This window comes from Chlorocebus sabaeus, chromosome 18 (genome assembly GCF_047675955.1).
Source record: "Chlorocebus sabaeus isolate Y175 chromosome 18, mChlSab1.0.hap1, whole genome shotgun sequence".
In the NCBI taxonomy this organism is placed as follows: Eukaryota; Metazoa; Chordata; class Mammalia; order Primates; family Cercopithecidae; genus Chlorocebus; species Chlorocebus sabaeus.
Window position 1 is genome coordinate 50,999,322 of NC_132921.1, and position 14,248 is coordinate 51,013,569.

The 14,248-nt window shown below is 43.8% G+C and overlaps 1 long non-coding RNA gene across 1 annotated transcript; it reads right to left on the reverse strand.

Annotated features, from left to right (window-relative positions):
* Positions 1–826: 826 nt before the first annotated feature.
* Positions 827–14,000, reverse strand: LOC119618500 (uncharacterized). The gene is made up of 3 exons (XR_012089312.1): positions 12,373–14,000; positions 11,231–11,295; positions 827–10,645 (listed from the first exon to the last, which is right to left on the reverse strand). It is a non-coding gene; the product is annotated as an uncharacterized lncRNA (long non-coding RNA).
* Positions 14,001–14,248: the final 248 nt, after the last annotated feature.

Genomic DNA, 14,248 nt, shown 5'->3' on the forward strand with positions numbered 1-14,248 from the left:
TCTCTGTGTTATCGAAGTGAATAAATAAAGAAAAAAAAAAAACCAAACAGATGATTCTAAGTCAGCAGTTGCAGAGGTAAGAGAAGAATCATTGTTTCCTTCACTTAAAGGCCCCTAGAGAGTCCTCCCTCAGGAAGTACAGTGGAAAAATCAATGCCAGATGGCGCTCAAGGAGATGCTGCTAATGGTTCTGCTATTGTTAAATCTCCTGTGGAGAAAATTCCCTCACAGTTAATCAATACAGTAATGTAGCTCTACAGACTTGCCATCTCAGAAACCACTGACCTCCATTGTAGGTGACCACCGGGCTCAGTGTCACCCCACAGGCCCCAGCAAAGACTATACCTTATGGTACCAATAATTTATAACTTTGTTCAGACAAAGCAGCAGAAATATCCCCCCACTTCCACCTTTTATTTGTTTTTAAATGGTATTTTAACCAATTAAGGAAAATTCATAAATAATACCAGCTACTCCTTATAAGGCACTCATTATGTACCAGTATGGTGCTGAGCATATTACATCGATTAACTCATTGCATCCTTAACTTTTGGACAGGTGTTATCCTCATTTAAAGTTAAATAAATGGCACAAGGCTACGCAGCTTGTAGGTGGTACAGCAGGAATGTAGGTGGGGTTGGGGGCCGGGTGAGTGTGACAACAAAGTTTCAGTTTTTTATCTGCTGCATTATGTTTTCTTTTTCTTTTTCTTTTTTCTTTTTCTTTCTTTCTTTTTTTTTTTTTTTTTGAGATACAGTCTTGCTCTGTCGCCCAGGTTGGAGTGCAGTGGCTCCATCTCGGCTCACTGCAACCTCCACCTCCCGGGTTCAAGCGATTCTCCTGTCTTAGTCTCCCCAGTAGCTGCGATTATAGGCACACTCTACCACGTCTGTCTAATGTTTGTATAGTTTTATTTTTATTTTGAGACAGAGTTTCACTCCTGTTGCCCAGGCTGGAGTGCAATGGTGTGATCTCGGCTCGCGGCAACCTCTGCCTCCTGAATTAAAGCGATTCTCCTGCCTCAGCCTCCTGAGTAGCTGGGATTACAACCATGCGCCACCACACCCAGCTAATTTTGTATTTTTAGTAGAGATGGGGTTTCTCCATGTTGGTCACGCTGGCCTTAAACTCCTGACCTGAGGTGATCTGCCCACCTCAGCCTCCCAAAGTGCTGGGATTACAGGCATGAGCCACCAGGCCCGGCCAATTTTTGTATTTTTAGTAGAGATGGGGTTTCACCGTGTTGGCCAGGCTGGCCTCAAACTCCTAAACTGAAGCAATCTGCCCGCCTCGGCCTCCCAAAGTGCTGGGATTACAGGCGTGAGCCACCATGCCCGGCCTGCATTATGTTTTCTGTTCTAAAATACAAAATTTAAAATAATAACCTCATAAATAATCTCATAAGTTTGATAAATGCTTTCGTTTTCTCATATTCTCTTTCATTGTTGTTGAAGTGTATGTTGCTAAGAACTTCTTTTCTCTTTATTGTTCTCCACTCCTGCTCTATCCATTTGGCACAGCAAGAGTACCCACTTTCCTAGAAGTGGCCTTCAACCCGACACCCCTTCCCCAGCCACCAGCCACTGTTCATTAGTTCAAGAATGGCTACCTGACCCAAGCTGGGCTAAGTTTGTTCTGTAGGAATTTTAAAATTCAGAGAGATTTCAAAAGTTAGAGAGGAAGGGAGGAAGAGAGGGAGAGAAAATAAATCAGTCTCTCTCTGCATTAGCTGTAACATGGAAAATTCAAAAGCCATGTGTAGTTATGTTCTTAATTGTGGACTGAAGAACAGAGAAAGCCTTTCTGGCAGTAAGAAAGAGGCACTGCAAAAAGATAAAGAAAAAGGGCTCTTGAATTCCTTACAATTCCAGAGGCTTATTCCAGAGGCCAAGCTGTGACTCTGTCTTGGATTCCATGAAATGTCCCGGTTTTCCAAAAAGTCCTCTCTTTTGCTTAAGTTAGCTACAATATACTCTTGTTACTTGCAACCAAAAGCATCCAGATTAATACTTTTTTAAATGCCGTAAACACTTTCTCAATGGTCTGGAGGGGAAAGGGCTGGAGTGAAGTCTGAAGATGCTCCTTCTGTCTGCCAAAAGGGGAGATAGTCCATGTCACACTGACTTAAATGGTGAGGAGACTTAGTGGTTCCAGAAGCTACGAGTCCAGAGGAAGTGCGGGTTTCTGGGATGACTTAATCCAGGGACTGTAGCACCATTTCCCTGCTGTTCTTCTGATTTGCCTCCTCTATGTCCACCTCATCCTTGGGCAAGTGGTGAGATAACTGCTGCCTATGAGTGCAAGGAAACTTTTCTAATGTTCCCCAGCACATTTTCATTGGGCTGAATTCTTGTTTTTTGCTTTTTTTTTTTGAGACAGTGTCTCACTCTGTCACCCAGGCTAGAGTGCAGTGGCATGATTTTGGCTCATTGCAACCTCTGCCTCCTAGGTTCAAGCAGTTCTCCTGCCTCAGCCTCCCAAGTAGCTGGGATTATAGGCACCTGCCACCATGCCCTGCTTATTTTTGTATTTTTAGTAGAGATGGGGTTTCACTATGTTGACCAGGCTGGTCTTGAACTCCTGACCTCAGGTGATCCACCTGCCTTGGCCTCCCAAAGTGCTGGGATTACAGGTGTGAGCCACCATGCCCAGTCTGGCCCTAATTCTTGTAACAATTCCTGTGACCAGGGTACAGTCATGTGCTGAGGTTAGGCCCTGAACTAGCATCTGGAAAACAGGATGGAGATCCATCAGGTTCACTTTCCCGAAGGATGTGGCTGCCACTCTAGAGCCTGGCTATTTGACGGAGATTCTACCACAATATCACCTTGGGCTCAGCCAGGGGTTTGTTATCGGCCTTATACATGCCCCTTCCCCTTCCTTACTGAGAAGCAATATATATGGTATGAATAGCGCAGGCTGTGAAGCCAGCGTGCCTGAGATTTTTCAGATTCTTGGCTTTCCTCTGGGTCTTTTTCCTGTTCTCAGCAGCAGCTGCGCCTGTCCCATTCTTTGTTTAAAGGAGACACTGGAGTCTTTGGTATGTGTTAAGGAGCCTGTGCTCCCCGTAACCTCTGCATGGCCAATGACTGCCCCTTCCGAGACAGCCCAAGAAGCTAGGGGTGACCTGGGGAGCGCCTACAGTTGGTGATCCTGTTGGCCATAGGCAAGCTGAGCCCACTGCCACATTTTATCCGGTTTGCATCTGCTTCTTACAGCAACTTGATATTTTCCTTGGCCTTGAATTTCTCTGTAGTGGTGCTGGGTGCAAGGTGTTGGCACGTCATGAATACTATCCAAGTGTCTCTGAGATAGTAAAGAGTGCAGTACTCTGCAAACAGATTGCCTAGGCTTGCATCCTAGCTTTGCCACTTACCAGCATGTGAACTTGGACAGCTTAACTGAACCTTTCCATGCTTCATTCTTTCCATCCATAAAACAAAATTAATAATAGCATCTACTACATTGGGCAGTGAGAATTAAGTGAGTTAATATACATAAAGCATTTTGAAGAGTGGTTGGCTCATAATAAGTCCTAAGCATTTCCTACCACATTATTACTATTATTGCTATTATTATTATTATGTTTTGAGATGGAGTTTCGTTCTTGTTGCCCAGGCTGGAGTGCAATGGCACAATCTCGGCTCACCACAACCTCTGCCTCCCAGGTTCAAGCGATTCTCCTGCCTCAGCCTCCTGAGTAGCTGGGATTACAGGCATGCACCACCACGCCTGGCTAATTTTGTATTTTTAGTAGAGATGAGGTTTCTCCATGTTGGTCAGGCTGGTGTCAAACTCCTGACCTCAGGTGATCCGCCTGCCTCGGTCTCCCAAAGTGCTGGGATTACAGACGTGAGCCACCACACCCAGCTTCCTAATATTATCATTATTATGTATTATCTTAGGTTGCATTCCTAGGAAGTAGACTTTTTTTTAGATGGAGTCTCGCTCTATCGCCAGACTAGAGTTGCAGTGGTGTGATCTTGGCTCACTGCAACCTCCGCCTCCAGGGTTCAAGCGATTCTCCTGCCTCAGCCTCCCGAGTAGCTGGGACTACAGGCATGCCCTCCCATGCCCAGCTAATTTTTAAATTTTTAGTAGAGACGGGGTCTCATCGTGTTGGCCAGGATGGTCTCTCTCTCTTGACCTCGTGATCCAGCCGCCTCAGCCTCCAAAAGTGCTGGGATTACAGGCGTGAGCTACTGTGCTTGGCCTGAGATAGACTTTTTTATATTAATTTTTGTGTTTTAAATTAGAGACAGGATCTTGCTCTTTTGCCCAGGCTGGAGTGCATTGGTGTGATCACAGCTTACTGCAGCCTCGAACTCTTGGGCTGAAGTGATCCTCCTGCCCCAGCCTCCTGAGTAGCTGGGACTACAAGAATATGACACCCAGCTAGATAGGAATTTGGGTGTAGGAGAGTTATTGGGTAGTACTTTTGGGATCAACCACTGTGAATAAGAGAAAGAAGGAGGATTGGGCAGAGAGAGGGGTTGAACAGTGATGCAGATGCCACAGAGACCTCAGCCTATCCCCAGGGGAGAGGTGCAGCAGGGATGACACTTGAGGCCTTTGTACCACTCATTATTCCACACTTCTGTTTCCCTATTTCCCTGAGAGTATGTTGGGTGTAGGCTTTCCCTGAGGACAGGTGTAATTTGGAGACAGGACAATTCCTAGAGTGGGACTTGGCTGTGGGCCACTAGCCGACTTCACTCCTGGCAGCTGGCAGGAATGAGTGCTTTGGTCATAAACCTGCTTATATGAGATGCATTCACCTAGGAGTCAACCCAAAGACTCATCTAATTATGACAGCAGCACCAAGCTCAGCGATCTGGGCATTGTGTTGTCATGTTTATCAGTCCTGGCTATAGCTTCTCAGAATGATAACTTACCTCCCAACACCCCAGTACTCAAAGAACAAGATTACTGATTAAAAAGTTGGAAAATAGGCTGGGCACTGTGGGACATGCCTGTAATCCCAGCACTTTGAGAGGCTGAGGTGGGTGGATCATTTGAGGTCAGGAGTTAGAGATCAGCCTGGCCAACATGGTGAAAACCCATCTCTACTAAAAATAAAAAAATTAGCCGGGCATGGCGGCGCGCACCTGTAATTCCAGCTACTCGGGAGGCTGAGGCAGGAGAATTGCTTGAGCCTGGGAGGCTGAGGTTGCAGTGAGCCGAGATCGCACCACTGCACTCCAGTCTGGGTGAGAGAGTGAGACTCTGTCTTAGAAAAAAATTTGGAAAATAAGAGACTGGGCAACAATACACACTGTCCACTCTTCCAGAACACATGCCACATCCTGTTGGACAGGAATAGCAAGAGCTCTGTGCCATGCACAAGGTTAGGCCCTTGATTAACCACACTGGCAGTCTCAGGCAGTACCCCGGAGAGGACTGCCCTTTCTATTCCCCTTACTGAGCCCTAGTTCTGTCTTCTAGAAGGTTCTCTTTTATCCCATGTCCTTGGCCATATATGAACATCAGCATAGATCCTCTTCTAACAGCAATATCAATTAAGCAACTTATTTCCTGATGATAGACTTTCCAGGTCATGGAGATTACCTGCGAATTGAATGGTCAGCAGATACTCAAAATGATACTTTTTTTTTTTTTGTTTTTTGTGAGACGGAGTTTCGATCTTGTTGCCCAGGCTGGAGTGCAATGGTGCAATCTCGGCTCACTGCTCCACCTCCCGGATTTAAGTGATTCTCCTGCCTCAGTCTCCCGAGTAGCTGGGATACAGGCATGCGCCACCACGCCCGGCTAATTTTGTATTTTTAGTAGAGACGGGGTTTTTCCATGTTGGTCAGGCTGGTTTTATTAATCTGAATCAGGTTATATACAGTCTCAAAATAAGAATGGTCTAAATAATTTAGGCCTAGGATCCTGAAGTAATAATTGGGCAATGGAATGGGTTTATCTAATTGGGGCACATTCCTATAACTGTTCCCCATTTCTCAATCATTTGGCTTAAAAAATAGTAAAAGAAGTAATGGATATTGAGGAATCATCTATACATTGCTTCATTAGTGACTCAACTGGATTAACTTGTTTTATGGGCAAGATATATAAAGCATGGATGCATTTGGAAAATTTTGCAATAGAATCTCCTCCAATTGTACTCAAGAATCAGAAACCGTACTTTCAGCCAAAACAATTGCTAAAGAGACATAATTTATTCTAGAATATAGTTTAGAGATAAATGTTTAACAGGTTATTGTTAGTGGCAAGGAAAGGCAATTAGCAAATTAATTTATTTGGTTTTACTTATATTGCTTTTATAATGGTGGCTTATTGTTCATTTTACATTAGATGGTATGATTTTGCAATCATTACTGTCAGGGGATAAGTAAAATTGCCAAAAAATAAATGAAAATGCATAATGTCCATGGTTAAGTAAAGTAGGGTGTTTTGTCTGTTTCCCCAATTAGGAACTTGATCTCATTCAGCTTTATAAATCTGACATTTTATCACAAGGTCTTAACCATGGTGGAAACATAACCAAAGGCCAGACATGATGGCTCATGCCTATAATCCCAGCACATTATAGGCCAAAGTGGACAGATCACTTGAGGCCAGGAGTTTGAGAACAGTTTGGCCAACATGGTGAAAAACCATCCCTACTAAAAATGCAAAAAAATTAGTCGGCCATGGTGGTGCATGCCTGAAATCCCAGCTACTTGGGAGACTGAAGCACAAGAATCGTGTGAACTCAGGAGGTGGAGGTTGCAGTGAGCTGAGATTATGCTACTCCACTCCAGCCTGGGTAACAGAGTGAGATCCTGTCTCAAAACAAAAACAAAAACACACAAACAAACATGAACAAAGATTGTTAAATGGCAAATGGAAGTTCCTGTTTACTAAGTTGTTCACAATTATTCCACATTTACTAATATTTTAAAAATGAACTCTTCAGGATGAAACTTTTTCTCATCTATATCTATAAACCTAGCATAAACTGCAGAAATATAGTGAGTTCTTGAGAAATGAAATTACTAATATTAATGTCAACATCACCTTATTAGCAAAATAAGTCTTCCAAGTTAGTTGAAAGTGGTTGAAAACAATTTGCTTTTCTAAAATGTATAAATATATATCATTTGTATTTATGTAGTGAAAATTATTATTTTTGGGAAAAGTGAAAATGAGTAAATTTTCCAATGCTTTATCTGTCTATAGAAGACATGCACACATATTAATAATCATCTTTCAGGGTCGGGCATGGTGGTTCATGCCTGTAATCCCAGCATTTTGGGAGGTTGAGGTGGGAGGATCACTTGAGGTCAGGAGTTCGAGACCAGCCTGGACAATGGGGTGAAACCCCACCAACTAAAACTACAAAAATTAGTCCAGTGTTGTGGTGCATGCCTATAGTAACAGCTACTCAGGAGGCTGAGGCATGAGAATCATTTAAACTTGGGAGGCAGAGGTTGCAGTGAGCTGAGATTTTACCATTACACTCCGGCCTGCATGACAGAGCAAGACTCCATCTCCAAAAAACAAAAAAAATAGGCGGCGCATGGTGGCTTACGCCTGTAATCCCAGCACTTTGGGAGGTCAAGGCTGACAGATCACGAGGAGGTCAGGAGTTTGAGACCAGCCTGACCAACATGATGAAACCCTGTCTCTACTAAAAATACAAAAATTAGCTGCGTATGGTGGCATACACCTGTAATCCCAGCTACTCTGGAGGCTGAGGCAGGAGAATCACTTGAACCTGGGAAGCGGAAGTTGCAGTGAGCCGAGATTACGCCACTGGACTCCAGCCTGAGTGACAGAGCAAGATTCCATTTTGGAAAAAAAAAAAAAATTACAATAATAAATAAATAAAGCTTCAGTGAACATCCTGGTAGTCAAACCTTGCATATTTCCTTAAATTTTGCTTTAGAATCATAATTGCTAATTTAATCTGCTTTACATGCTTCTTAGTAACAAGGAAATTATTTCATATGTCCTCGAGGACTGAATAGTTTTCAGAATTTGGAAGAGCAATTTGATAAAAATAGAAAATATTAACAATCATACCATGTATACCAGCTTAATTACCAGCTACAACAATTCAAGGAAGAGCTATCCAGTGGCTTAGGACAACTATTTTCCTGGCTACACTGGTTTTGTTTAGAAACTGTTCACCATCAAGCAAACGATGTGCTTTTGGAACAATTTTTAGATGTTTTTATTGCTTGGCTTAAAATATGTAATTAAGCCATTTGAGTCTTTAAAAAAGTACAACTGAATATAAACGAAATGAGCTCCTTTAATTTTACTATTTTCACCTGTTTAAATAATGCAAACATTTAAATAGAAGTAGTGTTTGTGTAAGAGCACATTCCAGAGAAACCAATAATGGGATCTCTAGTGAGGGCAAAGAAAGGACATAAGGAAGTTTCTTTTTTTTTGTGAGACAGAATCTTGCTCCATTGCCCAGACTGGATTGCAGTGGCACGATCTCAGCTCACTGCAAGCTCCACCTCCCGGTTCACACCATTCTCCTGCCTCAGCCTCCTGAGTAGCTGGGACTACAGGCGCCTGCTGCCACGCCTGGCTAATTTTTTGTATTTTTAGTAGAGATGAGGTTTCACCGTGTTAGCCAGGATGGTCTTGATCTCCTGACCTCATGATCCGCCCACCTCGGCCTCCCAAAGTGCTGGGATTACAGGCGTGAGCCACTACGCCCGGCCTATAAGGAAGTTTCTAAAGCAGAGCTGGTTGTTTGAGTTATTAGGATCATAGAAAAACTCCTAGCTGAAATCTGGAAATTAGGAAGGGTACTACATCCTCAACATTTATACCAGTTTTGCTTTGTTTCTTCTGCTACTGTCTTGCCTGTCAACCAGAATCTAAACCTGGTTTGCCAGAGGCAAATCTCAGGCCAATTCTCTACCCCTTATTCCAGTCTTCTTTCTTTTTCAGAGACTGAGTCTTCTCACCACAACCCTTATCAATAGGTGTTTTGTTTTGTTTTGTTTTGTTTCGTTTCTTGAGACAGAGTCTCTCTCGTTGCCTAGGCTGGAGTGCAACGGCACAATCTCAGCTCACGGCAAGCTCCACCTCCTGGGTTCAAGTGATTATCCTGCCTCAGCCTCCCAAGTAGCTAGGATTACAGGCATGCACCATCACGCCTGGCTAATTTTGTATTTTTAGTAGAGACGGGGTTTCTCCATGTTGGTCAGGCTGGTCTCGAACTCCTGGCTTCAGGTGATCTGCCGGCCTCAGCCTCCCAAAGTGCTGGGATTATAGGCTTGAGCCAGCATGCCTGGCACCAATAGGTGACTTCTAATAGATCTCCCAGTCATGCTCACTACAGTAAGTGACTTACAAATTAGGTCTCTACCTAAAATAATATTAATAGCTATCATTTTTATGTGTATATATATATATATGTACTACACACCACACTAAAATCTTTATTAGGATTTATTCTCCCAATCACCCTGGGTTGCTATAATCTGCAAGTAGCAAACCTGACTCAAATTCACTTAAACAGTAAGAAGTTGTATTGGCTCAGCCGGGCATGGTGGCTCACACCTGTAATCCCAGTACTTTGGGAGGCTGAGGCAGGCAGATCACCTGAGGTCGGGAGTTCAAGACCAGCCTGATGAACATGGGAAACCCCGTCTCTACTAAAAACACAAAATTAGCCAGGTGTAGTGGTGCATGCCTGTAATCCCAGCTACTCAGGAGGCTGAGGCAGAAAAAATTGCTTGAACCTGGGAGGCAGAGGTTGCAGTGAGCCAAGATTGTGCCATTGCACTCCAGCCTAGGCAACAAGAGTGAAACTCCATCTCAAAAAAAAAAAAAAAAAAAAGAAAGAAAAAGAAATTATATTGGCTCAAATAACAGGAAGTGCCATAACATTACACTATTGACTTCAGGTATGATTTGATCAGGGTTCTCTCTCCATTTCCCTGAAACTCTGCCCAATTGTATACATCAGCTTTGTTCTCAAGTTGATTTCTCTGGTGGGGTGCAATGGGTACTGGTAGCAATTGGCACTATTTCTGTGTTTTTTGATATACGAAGTAAGAAAGAGACTTATGGTTTCCCTTAGAAGAGCAAGGAAAAACTTCCTAGCAGCCTCCATTAACTCCTTTTTTTTTTTTTTTTTTTTTTTTTGAGACGGAGTTTCATTCTTGTTGCCCAGGCTGGAGGTTAATGGCACGATCTCGCCTCACCGCCACCTCTGCCTCCCGGGTTCAAGTGATTCTCCTGTCTCAGCCTCCCGAATAGCTGGGATTACAGGCATGTGCCATCATGCCCGGCTAATTTTGTATTTTTAGTAGAGACGGGGTTTCTCCATGTTGGTCAGACTGGTCTCAAGCTCCCGACCTCAGGTCATCTGCCTGCATCAGCCTCCCAAAGTGCTGGGATTATGGGCATGAGCCTCCGCATTGGGCCCATTAAGTCCTTTTTGTCAGTCAGCTCAGGTTGACATAACAAAATACGGAAATTTATTTTCTTACAGTTTTGGAGATTGGAAGTCCAAGAGCAGGGTGCCACGCTGGTAAGGTGAAGTGAGGACTCTCTTTCTGGCTTGGAAATGGCCATCTTCTCATTGTGTCCTCACATGGCATAGAGAGAGAGCAAGCAAGTTCTCTGGTGTCCCGTTGCATTCTTCTGCATATTTCATCAGCCATCCCTGGACCAATCATTGGCAAGGAGAATGGGATTATCATGATGACTTTAGATGGATCAACTGAGGTGGAAAGGATTTGGGGGAGTCAACCACAAAGTCTAACATAAAGTAGTTATATTTCATAATTTAGAAAACTGAATCTGAAAGATGTTAAGTGACCAGCGGAATGTCATACATATAATAAGCAGGAAAGCCAAGATCTAAACTCAACTGACTCTAAAGCTCTTGTATGACATGACACTAGCATTTCTTATTTTCTTTTCTAGTTTGCAGGTTATCTGTACCTTCTAGTTTTAGCCTATATCCTCTTTTGATATCAGAAACCTTGTCCTTGCCCTTTCAACCTGAATGGGCACAACCTAGGATCCTGAGCTCCATGCCCTATCTTTGGCTCCACGCATAGAGGGCCAAGCTCAAACTTAAATAGTTCCCCATGACTCTTTGCACTGCTATTTAAGGCCTTTCACAGACTACTCCTTCCTTAACATTTTAGGTGGAATGCCACCCTTTCACTTTCCTGAAATTTCTACTCCTATCAAATAGGACTATTTGCAGAATTCCAAACATACCTTCCATTATTAGACTTACCCGAGCTTGTTTACACTGTTCAACCTGACTGGAAGCCTCTGGTTTCTTTTCTTTTCTTTTTCCCCCTTCGGAAGAAATAGAAACTTTGAAGTAACATACATATGGGTCTGAGCCTCTATGCTTTTTACTGGCTGGGTAACCTAAGAAAAGTTGCTTAAACTCTCAGCATCTCAGTTCCCTCCTTTGTAGACTATGGATACCAATGCCTATTTCATAGGATTGTTCTGAGAAATAAGAATCCATATGTGAAAATGTTTGACAAATAGTAAGTACTTAATAAATGGGAAGTCCTTCAAGACCTGATGTCCTGGCTGGGCACGGTGGCTCACACCTGTAATCCCAGCACTTTGGGAGGCTGAGGCGGGTGGATCACCTGAGGTCAGGAGTTCAAGACCAGCCTGACCAAGATGGTGAAACCCTGTCTCTACTAAAAATACAAAAATTAGCTGCGTATGGTGGCATACACCTGTAATCCCAGCTACTCTGGAGGCTGAGGCAGGAAAATCGCTTGAGTCCGGGAGGCAGAGGTTGCAGTGAGCCAAGATCATGCCACTGCACTCCAGCCTGGGTGACACAGTGACACCCTGTCTCGAAAAAAAAAAAAAAGACTTGATGTCCTGTTTCCTGCAAAATATTTTTTTATCTTCCTAATCTGAAGCAGTTACTCTTTCTCTTTGAACTCTCATAAAAATTACAGCTAACACAACTGGTTTGACTATTAACCAGGCATGAGTTTTTGATAACTCTTCTGTTGCTCTCTTGGACTGCTATTTAAACCTTTTATAATTATTTAACTTTCCAATTAGATTATAAGCAACTTGCAACCTCTGCATGATGCAGCACAGTGTCTTGTCCATATACTTGGAAAGAATACCCTTCGCAAAACATTCTCTTCTTCAGGGATAGTTAACGCTCTTTCAAATGTTAAATAAATAGTAGTGGTTCTCAATGATGAGTCTGATAATAAAAATACCGATATAGGAAGACTATCTCCTCCTGCATTTTGGAGGATTGCAGGGGACATTGTTAATAAGGACAAAGACCCTCATTGCTTTCTGCACGGGATATGGGTAGTACTGTCTCTGAGATGTCTAGTAACTACAAGGACAGCCTACTTTTCCAAGGTGGGCCATAGTTCCCACCTTGATTCTTTCTTGCCCCAGTTTATAAAGCTGGCTTTTGCCTTGGTTCCTGTTGCAAAGTTGTTTTTCTGGGGATTCTTCCAAGTATTCCGTGCCAAAAATGACATATAATTTATTGTCCTAAGTAGGAGCCTGTTGAGGACAAAAAAGCATGTTATTTATCATTATATCAAGACAGCAGGCATCATACGGTACTGCCAGGCCCACTCTCCATACTTCTTCTGGCATGAGAGCTTTGCCTTGCATCTGCCTACTCTCTCCTTGGGACTTGAGAGCCTGTCCCCAAAACCCAGGCTGGTTGGTGAATGGAAGTCACCACCAAGCCACAGATGTGCCGGACACGAATGGCTTTACCTGAGGACATTGTTCTTTGCCCTCCTGGCTGGACTTCCATTGTCAGTTGAGTCAGACTCTCCCGCCCCCTTCCTATGTGAGCCAGGGCCAAGTCCCAAAATTAGTGCCTCTTTTACTCTGAGAAAATAGTCACGCTTCCTGCCATAGGGCAAGCGCTGCTGTTAATCCAATCATCTGGTGAAAGTACAAGCAGTTCTCAATTAAGGGCCCATAGGCACAGGGTGTTTTGCACTTATAAGGCTCTGTTGTTACACTTTGCTGTGTTCTACAGCACTCCCAGCATTGCACGAAGTAGGTCATTGGGTCAGAATGCTGGGGAGTTCCAGCACATTGTGGTGCTGCCTTGGCTGTGATGCCAGCTGCCTTCCTCCCATCCCGTCTTTTCTCTTGAGGGTCTTTTCAGTCTCTTGGCCAACTCATGGACTTAGGTTTCTCTGACTCCTACTTTTAGGCACTTGCCATGAAAATACTTTCCAAAACATCTCTGCCTATCATTATATTTTCCCCTTTATTTAAAAACACTAGCAGGAGCGGTGGTTCATGTCTGTAATCCCAGTAGTTTGGGAGGCCGAGGTGGGCGGATCATCTGAGGTCAGGAATTCAAGACCAGCCTGGTCAACATGGTGAAATCCTGTCTCTACTAAAAATACAAAAATTAGCTGGACATGGTGGTGAGCACCTGTAATGCCAGCTACTGGGGAGGTTGAGGCAGGAGAATGGCTTGAGGCTGAGGGGCAGAGGTTGCAGTGAGTTGAGATTGTGCCACTGTATTCCAGCCTGGGCGACTGAGTGAGACTCCGTCTCAAAAACAAAACAAAACAAACAAACAATAAAACTTCCCTGGAGTGAGTTCCAAGCCTTTTCCTGGTCTGTACGTTTCTCCGGTGACCTCCCCATTTCTGGAAACTCAAATTCAATTCAACAAGCATTTATTGAGGCCTACTTTGTGCACAGCATTATACTAGGTGCTGGTGATACCAAGAAGAATAAGACATAGTTCTGGCCTTCAAAACACTCAAAACCTTGTGGGAGGCTGGCCACAGTGTCTCATGCCTGTAATCCCAGCACTTTCGGAGACTGAGGTGGGCAGATCACCTGAGGTCAGGAGTTTGAGACCAGCCTGACCAACATGGAGAAACCCCATCTCTACTAAAAAAAAAAAATACAAAAAATTAGCTGAGTGTGGTGGCGCACGCCTGTAATCCTAGCTACTCAGGAGGCTGAGGCAAGAGAATCACTTGAACCCAGGAGGCAGAGGTTGCGGTGAGCCAAGATCGCGCCGTTGCGCTCCAGCCTAGGCAACAAAAGCGAAACTCCGTCTCAAAAAAAAAAAAAAAAAAAAATTAGCCAGGCGTGGGGTACACACCTGTAGTCCCAGCTACTCGGGAGGCTGAGGCAGGAGAATCACTTGAACTTGGGAGGCGGAGGTTGCAGTGAGCTGAGATTGCACCACTGCACTGCAGCCTGGGCAATGCAGCAAGACTCTGTCTCAACAAAAAGAAAAAATATGTGTATTTTATGA